General features: G+C 47.2%; 1 protein-coding gene across 3 annotated transcripts in view; it reads left to right on the top strand.

Moving 5' to 3' along the window:
- The window catches only part of LOC144773018 (protein TFG-like), a 199579-nt gene that overhangs the window by 20217 nt on the left and 163400 nt on the right, over positions 1–15962 (top strand). The window contains exon 2 of one of the 3 annotated variants that reach the window (XM_078657777.1): positions 4060–4089. The exons of the other annotated variants lie outside the window; for them this stretch is intronic. The gene's annotated coding sequence lies outside the window, so the exon portion shown is untranslated. The remainder of the gene's footprint in view (positions 1–4059; positions 4090–15962) is intronic. 3 annotated transcript variants of the gene reach the window in all.

Below are 15962 nucleotides of genomic sequence, written 5' to 3'. Positions count from 1 at the left end.
TTGTTTCTCCAGGAATCTTAGCTGCTTCCTTTCTCCATAGAGGGATTTGTTGAATCACGGTGCTGAGGGAGTGGGCCATATCTTTTTGCTTTGGAGGGGAGCAACGTTATTGATTTCGACTGCAAGGAATGTGAGGCACTTGAAGGTGAGTTTGTCAACATCTAGGTTCGGGTCTAGCCTTGGAAGTGATAACATAGCTGATTAACAGAGGGAACCAACATCAATCTTTTTAGCATCACAGAACCAGGAGGTAGCCCTCTTAGTTTGGCCAAGAGTTATAGAATGTGATATGTAAAGGGAGAATGGGATGAGGTGGTCAGATCAGTCTACATGAATAGGGGGTAGTGATAGAGAGCATGCCTGCTTTAGAAATAACAAGGTCCAGGATTGCGCCCTTAGAGTGTGTTGGTTCTGTGCTGTGTTGGATAAGATCGTTTGCAGAGAGGAAGGTGGCCAGCAAGTTCGCAGAAGAGTCTTGCGGTAAGTCCTAGTGGAGATTGAAGTCACCCACGAAGGTCTGATTGTCACTTGGCGAGAATTGGTCGCTGATGAAGTCAGTGAGTTCCTCCAAAAACGAAGGGCCACTACAAGGCGGGCGGTAAATGACATGGAATCTGAGGGGTGAACGGTTGTGCAATTGAAGCTCACGAGAAAGGCATTCAAAAGTGTGGAAGGAGCTGAAAGGAAAAGCCTTAAGTTAAAGGGAGTTTCTGAAGATGACTGCAACACCTCCCCCAACGTTGTCAATTCTGTCATTCCTAAATATAGAATAGCCTGTGGGTAATAGGAGATCAAACATAGAATGAGAGGTATCGTTGACCAAGTCTCTGTGAGGAAGAGCATGTCAATATTGTGGAAGGTGATCGTATCGGAGATTTCAAGTTTGTGTTTTACTGCCGATCTGCAGTTGTGGAGCAGACAGCGCAGCTCTGTCAAGACTGTTTGGTGACGGGTGCACTTGGGCTCTTAAGGGTGATCGGGATATTGTACTTATACAGGCGTGCTCGGCCAGGTTTAGGTGGATGCTTGGTTCTGACAGAGGAGATGGTCGGAAGAGTGTAGATAGTAGAGTTACTAGGAGATGCAGGTTAAAGAAGGGTGGCGTTCAAGGGCTTGTGTTAGTTAACGACGTTTGCAGACGACCGGTTGAGCTTGGCTATAGTGGGGCGAGGTGCAACTCGTGGGAAGGTGAGGGTTTTCCAAAGGAGTAGAGGTGTATGGAAAGGTGGAAATCTTGGAGCTTGAAAGTGAAATGGCAGCTACAAGTTGGGAGATGGAGGTGGTAAGAGAGCTTAGCTTATTTTCCAGAGAGAGTAAGGCAGAGCATGGAAGGTTGGGTGGCTCGATGGAAACAGGAGAGGGTGGAATTGGTGGTGGAAGGCAGGGAGAGGTGGGGGACAGGAGGAGAGTTGGGGAATAGGGTTCAAAAGTGGGGAAAGGTGGGGGTTGAGAGCGGGAGTTAGTGAATCAGAGGTGAAGGGAGAGTTGTCTTTGTTGGTGTTGCAAGAAGGAAAGGAATTAAGGACCTATTTAGGGGGAGATGGGTGTGAATCACGGCGGCAGGGTAGAAGGAGAGCGGAGGACTGTGTGGAATCATGGGAATGTAGGAGGTTTGGGAGGAAAAGAGGGGAGGTGGTTGACGAGGTCCTGTCAGCTAGAAGAGGAGGCTGTGAGGGAACGGGCATCTGGCAGAGTGAGGGGGTTGGGAGAAAGGGAAGTTGAAGAAAGGAAGTGGTTCTGCTTGGCCCGAGGGAGGGAAATTGAAAGGGTTACCAAGCGGGGAAAGTGGGTAGCACCGCATTGCTCGAGGAGTGGGAGGAAGGAGAGAGATGCAATGGATTTGTGGAGAAATCGGGGTGAATAACGAGGGGAGGAGGGGGAAGAGAAGAGGAGGGGAGGGAGTAATAAGGGGAGCATAGGGAGAGTTAACTGGGAGAGAAGGTTGGAGGAGAGGTGGCATAAAGAGGGGGGTGGCAGGTAGGAATATGGGGGAGGAGAAGAGATTGGAGTGCCAGGATGGTGCAGATTGGACGAGGAGCGTATTAGCTAGCGGTAAGGCTGAAGTAATGAACGGGGGACATACTGTGGGGGGAGAAATAGGAGAGGAGGGCACAGGGGAGGGGGAGGGAAGAGGGCCGACCTGTGCTTCTCGAGGGTGCAGCCTATTGGAGTGTAGGGGGTCAGAGGAGGAGAAAGGGAGTAATGGGTGGAGCTAGAAGAAGAGTCGGGATAACCCGGTCGCAGGGGAGGGGAGTAGGGAGTGGAAGAGGTGGTCAAAGAGCGACCGGTATCTTTGCCTTGGATCATGACAGTACAGTTGTTATAGAGTGAGATAGTGAGGTAGCCGTTGAAAACGCAGAGGGGGACATTTTTAGTTGTTTCCCATGAGGGATAGAGGAGGAGGAGGAGGAGGAGGAGGAGGTGACGCTAAGGGAATTGTATAAGCTGGTGGACCAAGAGGGGGTGTCATGAGTGAAGAAAATTAAATCATTTTTGAGCCTCCCAAAACGACCATTGTAAAATTGATCAACAAAAAGGGAATCCGGGAAACGTTCAATAGTGTTATGCTTCAATCGTTTTACTGCAGCTTTAGTCTGGTCAGGAGGATAAATGATTTTGTAGCAATTAATTCCAGCCTTAACTCGAGTGGTGGCCATGTTGGGAAAATGAGGCGGAGGAGGGTGGGGGTGTTATGAGAAGGGTGTAACTAGGAAGGCGGTGGTGAGAAGTAAAAGGGCATTAATGGGGCACATATTCCAGACGTTGGGTGAAGATATCAGAACTAATGTGCCGTCCGGGAAGTGAGGTGGGTATTTGTTGGGCCCTTCATCTAGGTATACATGATGCCACCTGGCACTAGATAATATTTACAAGGGAATAGTTTACATATGATAGGACCAACTGGACCACTTTCAGAACCATCACAAAGCAGATTTAGTCCAAGTAGAACAGATTATAAATGAACACCCAGTGACCACTGGTGAACACTGTACTTGACGTCAGCCTGTTAACAGAACCACATTCGGCACCAACCGCATTGTACGCCCATAATCTCAACAGACTACTATTGGACCCTATTCTCCTGAGAATCACTAACATTAGGGGCAAAGAGCATAGGGTGGAACAAAATCTGACTGACTAGTGTCTCATAGATGGCCAACTTACGAGCCGGGCGGCCGTCAGACAGTTTTTGGATTGGTTCTCCTCCGCGAGAGATTCATTTACCTTGTTAGCTGTCATTGGTGACATAGAGCTATGTCTGAACTCCTATTTTTCTTGAACGCACATCTACCTTGCTGTTTCCACAAGTGCTCTTCTCAGCCTTGTCCTGATGAAGATCCCAACTTGAAGACTGAAGTTACCCTCAACCTTAGCGGTCGAAACTTTGATAACATACAACCCCATCACAAGCTCAATGGATAGACTTTTACGATTAATATGTACATTTGAGCTATGCATACACCCAGAAACAATTGACCTGTGTTGGGCTGGAAAGGTTCTACTTCATGTCTAAATGATGTATATATGTCACTATACCTTTAACCTGTCCTTCACTCACATATTCACCATCATCTATCCTTCCTTTTCTTTTCCCTTCCTCACACCACGACCACTGTAAACTTTTAGCGCACTGCTATCTATTGGAGCAACTGTGTTGCCATTAAGAAAAGCTTTGACTTTATATTGCATTCCGTGCCTTTCAATTTTGGAATTAAATCTGATTTGAGCTTCACAGAAAAGCAAGAGTGGCGAATGCATTCTTTTTGGGTTTCGCCTGCCGAAGGCTGCGCTCTGCGCAGCTTTTCGGCGCAGGTGAAATCCTTTGTTAACTATAAGTGCTTCGGGAACGTCCCCCGGCTCCCATTGGCTAGCTCCATAAATGGAGGCTAGCCATTGGGTGCCGGATCTGTCCGTCAAGGCCGGACCAGATTCGGGGGCGTTCCCGCGATTTTTTCCCTCTCCACCCCTTTCCGAACGTCATTGCGGCGGTGGGTGTGTGCATATTTTTTTTTTTTTTTCTCGTCATGTTTACTCCATTTCCACCGTGTCTTTTGCACGGGTGGGCTGTGTACTGAGGCCGCTGATCAGGTAAGCAGCATTTTTTATATTTATCCCGTTCCCGACCCCCCCTCCCGCTGTCCGTGTGTCTGTCCCGCCCCTTTCACTCCGTTGCTTGTTTCTATTTATTGCTACCCCCACCTTCACCATACATAGTTCCTTGTTGGTCGACGGTTAGAATTTTTTTTTTATGTCCTTCGGTAAAATGCTCTAATCCGTGCCCTATGGAGCTGTTTGGCGACGGACGAGCAGGGAAGGGGAAGAACTCGCCTGCTGCAGCTAGTTACGTCTGAAGGAGGCTTGGCTTCTGCAAGGGTGTAAAGTGTTTTTACTGATGTGCCCACTCTGATGTTGATGCACTGGGACATGTCGGAATGTTTGTATTTTCTGCCCCGACATACTGGGTGCACTAGGCTTGCGAAACGTGGATACATAGTCCTTCGTTGCGTTTCACTACTGCCCTGACATACTGGGTGTATCACGTTGGTGAAACGTAGATACAGAGTCCTTCTTTGCGCTTCATTTATTTGGTAATATCCGGGCTCTAACCCACGTGATCGGCAAAACAAGGAAGAGGAGAGAGGTGATTTACGGTGGCGAGAAGACTAGAGCATTATGGCGCCACATTTGGATTCTTAGGTGAGATGGGGCCTGTGTGATATATTACAGGCTGTTGTTGGTTAGTGCGAGTCAAAGAATATAGTAATTAGCCATCATATATATTTGTTTACTATTTTTTGGGGAATGAAAAGAGACTACATCGTGCTCCCAGGAAGGATTACGGGCGCCCCCGCCTTGGTCCCTACGCCCCATTCCCCGTCCCCCAGTTCTCACCTCACGTTAGGGGTCCGCACGGCCCGGGGGTCTGCAGCTCCGGAGCTTGGGGTGCAGGCAGCTCAGGCGGTGGGGTGTGGCACCGGGAGGAAGCCTCAGGCAGCACTGGGGGAGGTGCACTGGGCCCGCGCCGCCCCCTCCCCTCCAAATACCGGCCCCTCATACTCGACACCGTGTCAAAATCCGCGAGGGAGAGCTGGTGCCGCATGAGGTCAGAGCAGGCAGGGCGCAGGCAGCAGGCAACAGAGCAGACCGGGCAGACCAGGCACAGGCAGCCAGAGGAGGCAGGGCACAGGCAGCCAGAGGAGGTAGGGCACAGGCAGACAAAGGTAAAAAAAAAGTGTGTCTTGTAAAGCGCACTGCTACCCGCACCGCAGGCCTCGTAGCGCTATAGACCGCTGGGGAACCCGTCCTGGCTTTCCCTGTGAGATAGTCCCTCCTGGGGGTCTCCAAGGTGAAACCAGGCATCCCTGGCGTTTGTGGGGGGCCGTTGTGGAGATGAGGCAAGCTTAATGCCCAGAGTTACCGAGTGTGGTCCCCGGATAGAGTAGGCACCGAGGCGAGAATTATCAAGTCCGCTGATCCTGGTCCAAGACCCTGCCACGTGGGGAATCGAACCCTGGTCCCAGCCCGTTCTCTGCTCTCGGGTCTGCCGCCTCTAACCAGTGAGCCACACCACTCCACTTGACAGAGGAGGCAGGGCACAGGCAGACAGAGGAGGCAGGGCACAGGCAGACAGAGGAGGTAGGGCACAGACAGACAGAGGAGGCGGGGCACAGGCAGACATGGCACAGGCTGGAAGGGCACAGGCAGACAGAGCCGGCAGGGCACAGGGTGGCAGAAGGGAGTTCAGAGCAGACGGGGCACAAGGAAACAGCAGGCAGGGCACAGAGTGGCAGAGCAGGCAAGGCACAGGAAGGCAGAGCAGGCAGGGCATAGGTAGGCAGGACAGCAGTAGGGCGGGGCACAGACAGACAGCAGGTAGCTCACAGGATAGAGCAGGCAGGCCACAGGCAGGCAGGATGCATGTCACAGTCAAGTAGGGTACAGGAATGCAGGCAGGTAGATAGTTCACAGGATAGAGGATGCAGGGCACAGGCAGAGCAGGCAGGCATAAGGGAAGCAGCAGACAACAGCACTTCCCCACAGTCCTGCGGTGCGCGGACTCTCCTCCCGGCGCCGGCAGGCGGCGGGCCCTTCGCAGAGCCCAGTGGGAGTCTCCCTGTTGCGACACCCCGGGTTTATCACTGACAGGAACTTTGTCACCCCCTCTCAATCTCTTCAACGGTCCCCTTCCTGGAACCTCCCCACCCCCACCCCCACCCCCACCACCTCCAGAGCAGGCAAGAATGAAGTGAGGACACGACGAGCAGGGGGGGGCGCCCAGCGAGGAGCCTCGCAGCGCTTCACCCGCTCCAGTATCTAAACCCCATCGATGGCTGCGCCCTAAAGGCGTTTACACACACTAACCAGTTACCCTGATAGAGAAACCCTCGGCTCTGACACTCGATTGTCACCACACAGCAGTAAAAGCATCTGTGCAGAGCTACTCCCCAGTCTCTCTACCCTTATTTGGTATAGTTCTAATCACTCCGTCTACTTCACCTGGCACAGCTCGTTGACATAGGGTATGGAACTTGTTCCTGCTAAATCAGGCACGACTGTGACCCTTTATTCAGTCCTCCAAACCATTCAGGTATTGGTTTCTGGCACAGGAATGAGCTTTACACACTGGATTTGCCCAGGACAACAACCCTCTTTTAATTGTTAATCATTGGTGCCTTGTTGGTTTGTGGTTGATGGGGACTTAAGTTAAATATCCAGTGTTGTTTCCATGGAATGACTTGTGAACAATACAAACCGTCTTAAATTGTGAGTTTTCTTTAATTGGTGTGTTGTGAAGGCATGTGTAGTGTTGGGTGATTGCTGCATTGTGGGCTGTGAGAGCTGTGTGGGCTGTGAGAGCTGTGTGGGCTGTGAGAGCTGTGTGGGCTGTGAGAGCTGTGTGGGCTGTGAGAGGTGTGTGGGCTGTGAGAGGTGTGTGGGCTGTGAGAGCTGTGTGGGCTGTGAGGGCTGTGAGAGCTGTGAGGGCTGCGAGAGCTGTGTGGACTGTGAGAGCTGTGTGGGCTGTGAGAGCTGTGTGGGCTGTGAGAGCTGTGTGGGCTGTGAGAGCTGTGTGGGCTGTGAGAGCTGTGTGGGCTGTGAGAGCTGTGTGGGCTGTGTGGGCTGTGAGAGCTGTGTGGGCTGTGAGAGCTGTGAGAGCTGTGTGGGCTGTGAGAGCTGTGTGGGCTGTGAGAGCTGTGTGGGCTGTGAGAGCTGTGTGGGCTGTGTGGGCTGTGTGGGCTGTGTGGGCTGTGTGGGCTGTGTGGGCTAGAGCTGTGTGGGATGTGTGGGCTGTGAGCTGTTGGCAATGTAAATAACAATGCCATTTATTTATAAGTAAACAAAAAAAAAAATGTCATGAGCAATGCCAATAGCTCTAACTTTTCCAAAGGCGAAACCATTGCATTGTAAATGCTTGTTTTTTTTTGTGCTTAATTTTTTATAAAATAGTTGCTACCGCGATCGCCATTCTATTGTACTGAATAAAGTGAGAAGCACTTATTTGGTGTTCTAAAGTTGTGCTTGTTGGCAGCGGTTATAAGTAAAACATTTTGATTAACAGGTATGATTCTGGTTTTAGAAAATACATTTTATTTTCCTAGTGCTTCTTCTGTGTTGAGTTGTCATTCTGCGCACCGTTGATGTAAAATCGGAGTCCGCTGCAAAAACAACAGTTGATGGACAGAATGCAGAACAATGTCATACATTCACCCCAGTACAGAGATTTGGGCCTAAATCCATAATTTTTTGCTCACCATGCCATTCCAGTTTGAACCCAGCCATATGCAAATCAGTCTTGACCCTGTGCCTCATGGGAACAGTCCAGCCCGAACTGCCAAGCCATGGCCTCACTGGACTGGAAACAAGCATCCTAGGACCGGTTTCGGGGTTTCACCCCTCTTCAGCCAGGATAGCATGATTCCAGTGGCATGGAGAGCACGGGACCCATGTCTGGGACTGGGCATACCTGCCCCACTCTGTGTGACAAATACAAAAACAAGAGTGAAGGGTGGTGCACAGCGAGTTTTGAAGCGGTTCTGGAACCGTATTCTCGAAGTCTATTCTTGGGCGGATGTTTATGCCCAACGACGACGTAATAAACCTTCCAGCATGCAGACTGACACCTCATCCTCTGAAAGTGATAACACTACTCGGCCACTCCGAAAAAATATAGCTCCAAGATCTACAAATGGCCAAGCAAGCACATCCTCAACTGACCAAGCCACTGCGGTTCATTTTTTAGAGTTAGGCACGGGAACCATCGAAGACCCAGGAGGAGCCAAAACAAAAGAAAAGGAAATAACTGTTCCAAATACACGCAGCACAGTCACCAAGAAGGACCCCAAACCAAAAAAGACCACCTAGTCATCAATATCTCAAACACCAATATTACACCTTATCAGACAAACCTACTCGAGAAAGGCACGTCGTTTATTCCTACGACACGTACGAACTTATTGGAACTTGAAGTAAGCACTTTTAAGCTTACAAGGAAACTTAAGCTACGTAATTTTTTTGAAAATGTTTTGCCATCCACCACAGCTCCTAAACCTGATGAACTCAAAGGGTTGAGACCATCGAGTACATACCAGGCTCCTAGTAGCCATAAGTGTATTGACCTATTTGAAAAGTTGGTTCACAATGATGTGTCTAAAATCAATTTCAACAAAAGTTCAGCGCATCAAAACCTTACAACTAAGGATCGTGATACCCTTAAATCTTTGGCCAACAATGAAAAAATTAGATGTGTAAAAGCTGACAAGGGCGGTGCATTGGTAATCCTAGACACCACCATGTACACACAACGGCTCCACGAACATATAAGAGACACCACCATCTATATGCAACTTGACAACAACCCTACTAGGGAGTTCCAGAGCATCCTAAAAGACTTGGTTATGAAAGCATTCCAAAACAGCATCATCCAAGAACGCACTAAAAACTTTCTACTACAGGAACACCCCCGGAGCCCTACTTTACACATGAGTCCTAAAATACACAAGGATCTTCAAAATCCACTTTTCAGGCCTATAGTTTCTACTAAAGGATCTATTCACGAATCCTCCGGGAAATTTATAGACAGGTATCTGCAACCGATTGTTACTAAAGCCACCAGCTATATTAAAGACACTACGGATTTTTTACAGAAACTGGCGAACATTCAAATTGATTCATACTGTGCACAGCTGACGTCAACTCTTTATATACATCGATCCCCCATCAGGGTGGCATCGATGCCATCGAACAAGCTCTGCTTAACAGCAACATTGACACATCCATGCAATCCTTCCTCATGGAACTTATGGTATACACCCTATACCACAGCTATTTCCAAGTTGACAACGAATGGTACCTCCAGCTATCTGGAATGGCGATGGGAAACTGCGCTGCCCCAACGTATGCCAATATCTATATGGAAAATTTTGAAAAAGTGAACATATATAGTAACACCAGTTTCTATGAGAAAATAAAAATGTACGTCAGATACATTGACGACCTATTCATAGTTTGGACGGACTCCAAAGAAGCTTTAAACCAGTCTTTACTTGAACTCAACTCCAAGGATGAACGCATCAAATTGACATGGCAGATCAACGACACCGAAATTACATTTCTTGATGTTAACATCAAAGTCACCGAAAATGGTCTCATTACTGATCTTCACCGGAAAAACTACGGACCGCAACAACTCACTACATTATAGTAGTTTTCATCAAGGATCACTGAAAAGGCACCTACCGTTCTCTCAAATGCTGCGTGTCAAACGTATAGTTTCTGATCAACAAACCATGATCGCCCGCACAAAGGAAATGTACAACCGCTTCCTTGATAGAGGCTACCCTCCACAGATCCTCACCGAGGCACAAACTAGAGTGACACAAATTACCAGACAAGAGTGTCTCACAAAAAACCCATTAAAGAACAACAACGCATCGTTCTTGTTTCTAAATACTCCACAGCAAGCCTGACCTACAAAAAGATTATACTTAAACATTGGTCAATCCTCCAAATGGAACCTGATTTTCGGGACATATTCGTGAACCCTCCATTGTTTGCCTACACCAGAAGTAAGAATATAAAAGAAATACTGTCAAATCCAACTCCCATCTGTAAACAGTATAAAGGAACCCAACCCTGTCTTAACTGCAACCATTGTAATTGTGTCATAAAAGGCAACATCATCCGCCATCCTATGAAGGGTAATGCCATTAAACTTCAAGTTAACGCTACATGTGACTCTACCAATTTGATCTACGCTTTGAAATGCCCTTGCGGCAAACTATACGTCGGAAAAACTGAAAGAAAAATTAAGACACGCTTGAATGAACATAAATCAAACATACGTCTTAAAAATGAGAAATCGAACATTGCCATGCATTTCTTAGAATCTCGCCATACCATTGCACAGTTACAATTCATCGTATTGGAAATTGTGACCAAAAGAGAAGGAATTGACAATAACAAACTGCTTCTTAAAAGAGAACTGGAATGGATGTTCCGCTTACAGACATTGAAACCTTCCGGTCTTAACGATCGCACCGAATACAGTTGCTATCTATAACATATTGTATCATTTTGCTGTACATTGCTCATATATTGTCCCACCATTTCCCCACACTGTAACTTCCCTTGCTTTTACACACTGGTCCAATATGGCCCCTACGTTGCCATCGCACTCCTTTACTTTTTCCAGTCCTTCGTTTATCTTTCCCAGTCCTTCGTCTATCTCTATTCCCCTCAGCCTTCATCACTCTTCCCCCGTTTACTCCACTGCAGCGTTCTCGCTAGACGCCAGACTTTGTGAAGTAGCGCGCTGCGTTACTATGGAATAGAAGTAAGTCATACAGTTGATTTGCGTTTCGCTATTCCCCGGTCATCTTCCCACGTCCATTTATCGCTACGGGCACGTACTATCTAGTCCACGAATCGGCACTTTCATATGCACACTATTCATTTTTTAAACAGCACAGAGCACTTATTGATCGACACGTAACTAATACATTTAGCGTATCTGATTAGCCCCATCCTCACTCCTTTCCGTCTTCCTTACAGCACTCCTTGAGAAAGGGCCCCGCCCGAAATGCATCGAAGTTGTTCACCCTGATAATCCTACTTGTGAAAAGCATACACGATGGACATTTGTTTGATATGAAAGCAATATCAATTCAACACTCGTGATGAACTTTGTTTGAATACATTTCAACATCCGAATAACCAACTTTTGAATCATTATTTGAGCCCGGAGTGCCTCACTTGGGGATGTATTTTGCATTGCGCATGCATACACAACTACTCATGACAAATACAAAAACAACAGTTGATGGACAGAATGCAGAACAATGGCATAAATTCACCCCTGTACAGAGATCTGGGCCTAAATCCATTATTTTTTTGCTCACCATGCCATTTCAGTTTGAACCCAGCCATACGAAAATCAGTCTTGACCCTGTGCCTCATGGGAACAGTCCAGCTGGAACTGCCAAGCCAGGGCCTCACTGGACTGGAAACAAGCATCCAAGGACTGGCTTCAGGGTTTCACTCCATATGTAGGGCCCGTGCGGCATACTACTCTGAAGAGTTTAGAAATAGTTCCAATGCGTCGAAGTTGATATTTAAAGTCTTGAAGGAACTGACTGTGAAAAGAGCTCCTACAGCAGAAATTTGCTCTGAATTTCACTGTGAAGATTTAGCGGCCTTCTTCCTGGAAAAGGTTCAGACTATTTATCGTTCTTTTCCTCGCCCTACTCCTTTGAGCGAGACATCGAGAGCTATTTTGCCCACGAATGCAGTCTTATCGACTTTTCCCTGCTTATCGGAGGAGGTGTTTAACAGGTTGGCTACTAAAGTAAAATCAGGCTCTCCTGCGGACCCTCTTAGACAAGCGCAGTTCAGGGAATCTTCCATTCTTTGTCTTTCCCCCCTACGCCAGCTCATTAACCTGTCCTTTTCTTCGGGCACTGTGCCAATTAAATGGAAACAGGCTTTTTTTTACCCCGATCTTAAAGAAACCTACGCCAGACCCCCTTAAACTGGAGAATTACCGTCCTATCTCCTTGCTGCCATGGGTCGCAAAGGTGGCAGAGGCCCATGTGAATGACTTGTTGTCGGAACATCTTCACAGGGCCAACATCTTAGATCCTACCCAAAATGGTTTCCGTGCCGACCACAGCACCGAGACAGTTCTGCTCTCGATGACTGAACATCTGCGGTCAGTGCTTGATTCTGGTCAGACAGCGGCACTGGTGTTACTTGATCTTAGTGCCGCGTTTGACACGGTTTCACACTCGATTTTGCTGCAACGTCTGGCGCAGGCAGGTATCTCTGGTGCGGCATTTGACTGGTTCCGGTAATTTCTAGCGGATCGGTCATTTAGGGTAGCGATTCCGCCTTTTGAGTCCAACTCCGATGCTCTCGAACAGGGGGTGCCTCAGGAGTCGGCATTGAGCCCCACTTTGTTTAATCTGTATGTGCAACCGCTGGCTGCGGTCGCCAAGTGTTGGGACAGGACCATGGTCTCTTACGCCGACGATACGCAGCTGGCGGTGACACTGAGTGGGAGTTCTGACCTTGAGGCCCCTAGGTTTCGGGCTGGACTTTTAGCAGTAGCGGGCTGGATGACAGATAACTGTCTTCGGCTTAATGCTAAGAAGACAGAGGTCTTGATCGTGGGTAAACAGAGCAGCCTATGGGGCGATGAATGGTGGCCTCCAGAGCTAGGTGTTACTCCGACCTTGGTGTCGGAGGTTAAAAACCTGGGCGTCTGGCTTGATTCTGCCCTTAGCTTTTGTAGTCATACAAAAAAAGTAGCAGCTACTTGCTTCGGTATTCTGCGAGGGCTCAGGCCCATTCTGAAACTTTTTGATGCCCCTACCAGGCAGTTGATCCTGCAGGCCACTATTCTATCACGGCTTGACTATGCCAGCTCGCTCCTGTTGGAGGCCAATCAGGCAGAAATCACCCTGCTGCAGCGGGTCCAAAACGCTGCCGCTAGAGCCCTGGTGGGTTTACCAAGGTTTTGTTCCGTGAAGGAAACTATACGGTCATTACATTGGTTGCCCATGGCGCAACGGATCGATTTTAAAATTCTATGCCTGTCCTTTAAGATCCTTAAATTATCCTCTCCCCAGATTTTGGAGAATCTTCTTGTCCCTTATGTACCATCTCGGTCACGAAGGTCTCTGGGTCAAAATCTGGTTGTGGTCCCGCGGTTTAAGCTCTGCCGTGCTGGGGGTTGCTCTTTTCGAGTTTTAGCTGCGAAGTTATGGAATTCACTTCCATCTCAAACTCGTGCATTGGATAATCTGCTGGAGTTCAGAAGAGCCATAAAAACCCATTTGTTCCCATCTGTATCTTAAAGACTCTGTTTTCTGTCCATCTAACTTTTTGATATCTGCTGTGTTGTGTTTGTGGCCTGTCCAAAGCGCCGGGACGCCCCTTTTCTGGGGCAGCTGTGCGCTATACAAGTGTGTATAACATAACATAACATAACACTCCTCTTCAGCCAGGATAGCTGGATGGATTCAACCCAGATCTGTGACTGGGGGGAGTGTCTGAAAAGTTTCAGTGCTCCGTCCATCATCTCCTTGTGTTTGCTTTGTTCGCTCTAAGTTGGTAGGGTATGCCTAGGCGTGGTTCCCTTACTCACTTTACCACTGGATTCAAGCTATCCTGGCTGATGAGGGATGTTAGCCCGAAACTGGTCCTAGGATGCTTGTTTACCGGTCCAGGGAAGACATGGCTTGGCAGTTCGGGCTGGACTGTTCCCATGAGGAACAGGGACAAGACTGATTTGTATATAGCTGTGTCTGAATTGGGTTGGCGAAGTGAGCTAAAAAACGATGATGGATTCAACCCAGATCTGTAACTGGGTTACAGATTAACTGTAACCATGTTACAGTGGTGAGGGGGGAGTGTCTGAAAAGTTTCAGCGCTCTGTCCATCATCTCCTTGTGTTTGCTGTAAAATCTGAGTCCTTCTAATATTGTAAAATGTTACGGTTTTTGGTTCTCAATGTCCGGTTACCATAGTTTGAGTGGAAACATGTAGCAACCGCAGCTGTGAGTGCCTGCCAATTACCCATCACAATGGGAGAGTTGGTGTTACAGCTGGGTTATTCAAAAAATGCGATGTATCGGTTTCAACGGGGGGGGGGGGCAGGGCTGTGCCAGCAATTGTTTCAGTGGGATTTGCCAGCCTACAGTGCTATCTCGATGCTCAATGTAATGTTGTATAGGGTCCTGGCTTCCAGACTGTTGAGGATGGTTGGTGCTCTCGGGTCAGATGGGATTTATTCCCAGTCGCAGCACAATTTTTAACATCTAGCGCCTCCAAGGAGAAATATGTGCTTGAGGTCCTAGATCTGAAGCGTGCATTTGTCACAGTCTGCTTCCAGTATATGTGGGCAATGGACTTTGAACTTACACTTACCCAATGGGAGCAACTGTTATACACAGATCAGGTGGCCAGAGCTGGAATGTGGAATTCCTATAGCCCGAAGCCCCGGACATTGTTTGGGGTCAAGGACACACGTTTTCATGAGTATTTTGTCCTTGGGACAAGTAGGCTCAACACCCTGGAGCACAAATCCTTTAACCAGCAGTTTGCCATCCCGCATTATGGATCAGTGAAGGACACTGTCTGCAGTTAATTATAATTTTTTTGTCCATATGTTAATGCTATTAAACTTTTATTTATGGTTCATTAATTCAAAGCCTTTATTATTGGGGTGAGCAGTCTAAGTACATGTTGTAAGCTCTGACTGCACTATTGACAGTGGTTCCAGTATAAAAATGTGTACACACGTTTTCAAAGTTTGGCAATATGAGGCTATGTATAGTGGTCCCAGAATGCTCTCTGATTTGATGGAAATATTTGCAGAAGATTGAAAGCAAGATTGATTATTCTTTGCTGTCAAAATAAAATGTTCATAAAAAAAATGAAAGCAGGAAAAAAATCATTTAGATCATTTAGCTAAACTACTGTAAAATTTCAGGTACCATTTCTTTGCAGCATCACTTAATAACATGTGTTGATGAATGCTTGTATTTCCCAAAAATATTCATAATGGACAATTATTGTAATCAGTTTCAAAGAGATTATGGGAAACAAAAATAAATGACCATTGGCAAAGCCAGTAGGTCTAAAATTGGTGGTCAGCTTTTTAGTTTTGTCAATGTGTCTTATTTTGGCATGGTTTTTGTAAAACTTTATTGGTGAGGGAGCTGCCCGGGCCCTCACCATTCTAACAAACTTTCTCAGAAGCAAAAATTGTTTTTGTTATAAAAAAAAGCACATACTGCCACATTAGTTATTAGCACTGAACAAATCTACTTTGTGTGCTGATATGCTCCTTGTGAGATCACAATGCGTTCACTCACATTGAAGCCAATCGATACAGAGCGAGAGAGAGAAAGACGGACAGTATTTTAATAAACGCAAAAATGCCATGGTCCACGCCAGACCAAATTAGGGGCCCAATTATTAAAGAGTCTCAAATTGCACCCATGGTATATGTTCTTGCATTAAGTGCAGCTCTACGGATTTTGTGAATTCCCAAGAATTTACAGAAGTTGGACAAGAAATAGTACTCATAGAAAATATTTAACTGTATTTTAGCATGAGCAATTGCGCATGTGTAGATTTGCTCATTCGAAAATCTGAGTGTTTGCAAGTTCACTTTTCCACCAAATACTTTTTTCTCCGACTCTGGTAGAGGGTTTAAATCTGCCATTGTCGAGAGTGAATTTCCAACAGTATGGGAAAAGATTGGAGAAGAGTTGTTGAACTCCCTTAAAACATGCAAGTTAGTAGGTTTGCACAGACTCAAAAGGGCATTCTAACCCTGGAACTATTGCTTACCACTACCTTCAGCCTCAGTATATAGATCTGCAGAAACCTGGCAACATAAGAGGATTGCAAGTATTCAAACACTACTATGGTATGATCCGTGGCATAATCAGAGAGGT

Source organism: Lissotriton helveticus, chromosome 8 (assembly GCF_964261635.1).
Source record: "Lissotriton helveticus chromosome 8, aLisHel1.1, whole genome shotgun sequence".
Taxonomy (NCBI): Eukaryota; Metazoa; Chordata; class Amphibia; order Caudata; family Salamandridae; genus Lissotriton; species Lissotriton helveticus.
The sequence above is the reverse complement of the archived record's forward strand: the minus strand, read 5'-3'. Positions and strand labels throughout refer to the sequence as shown.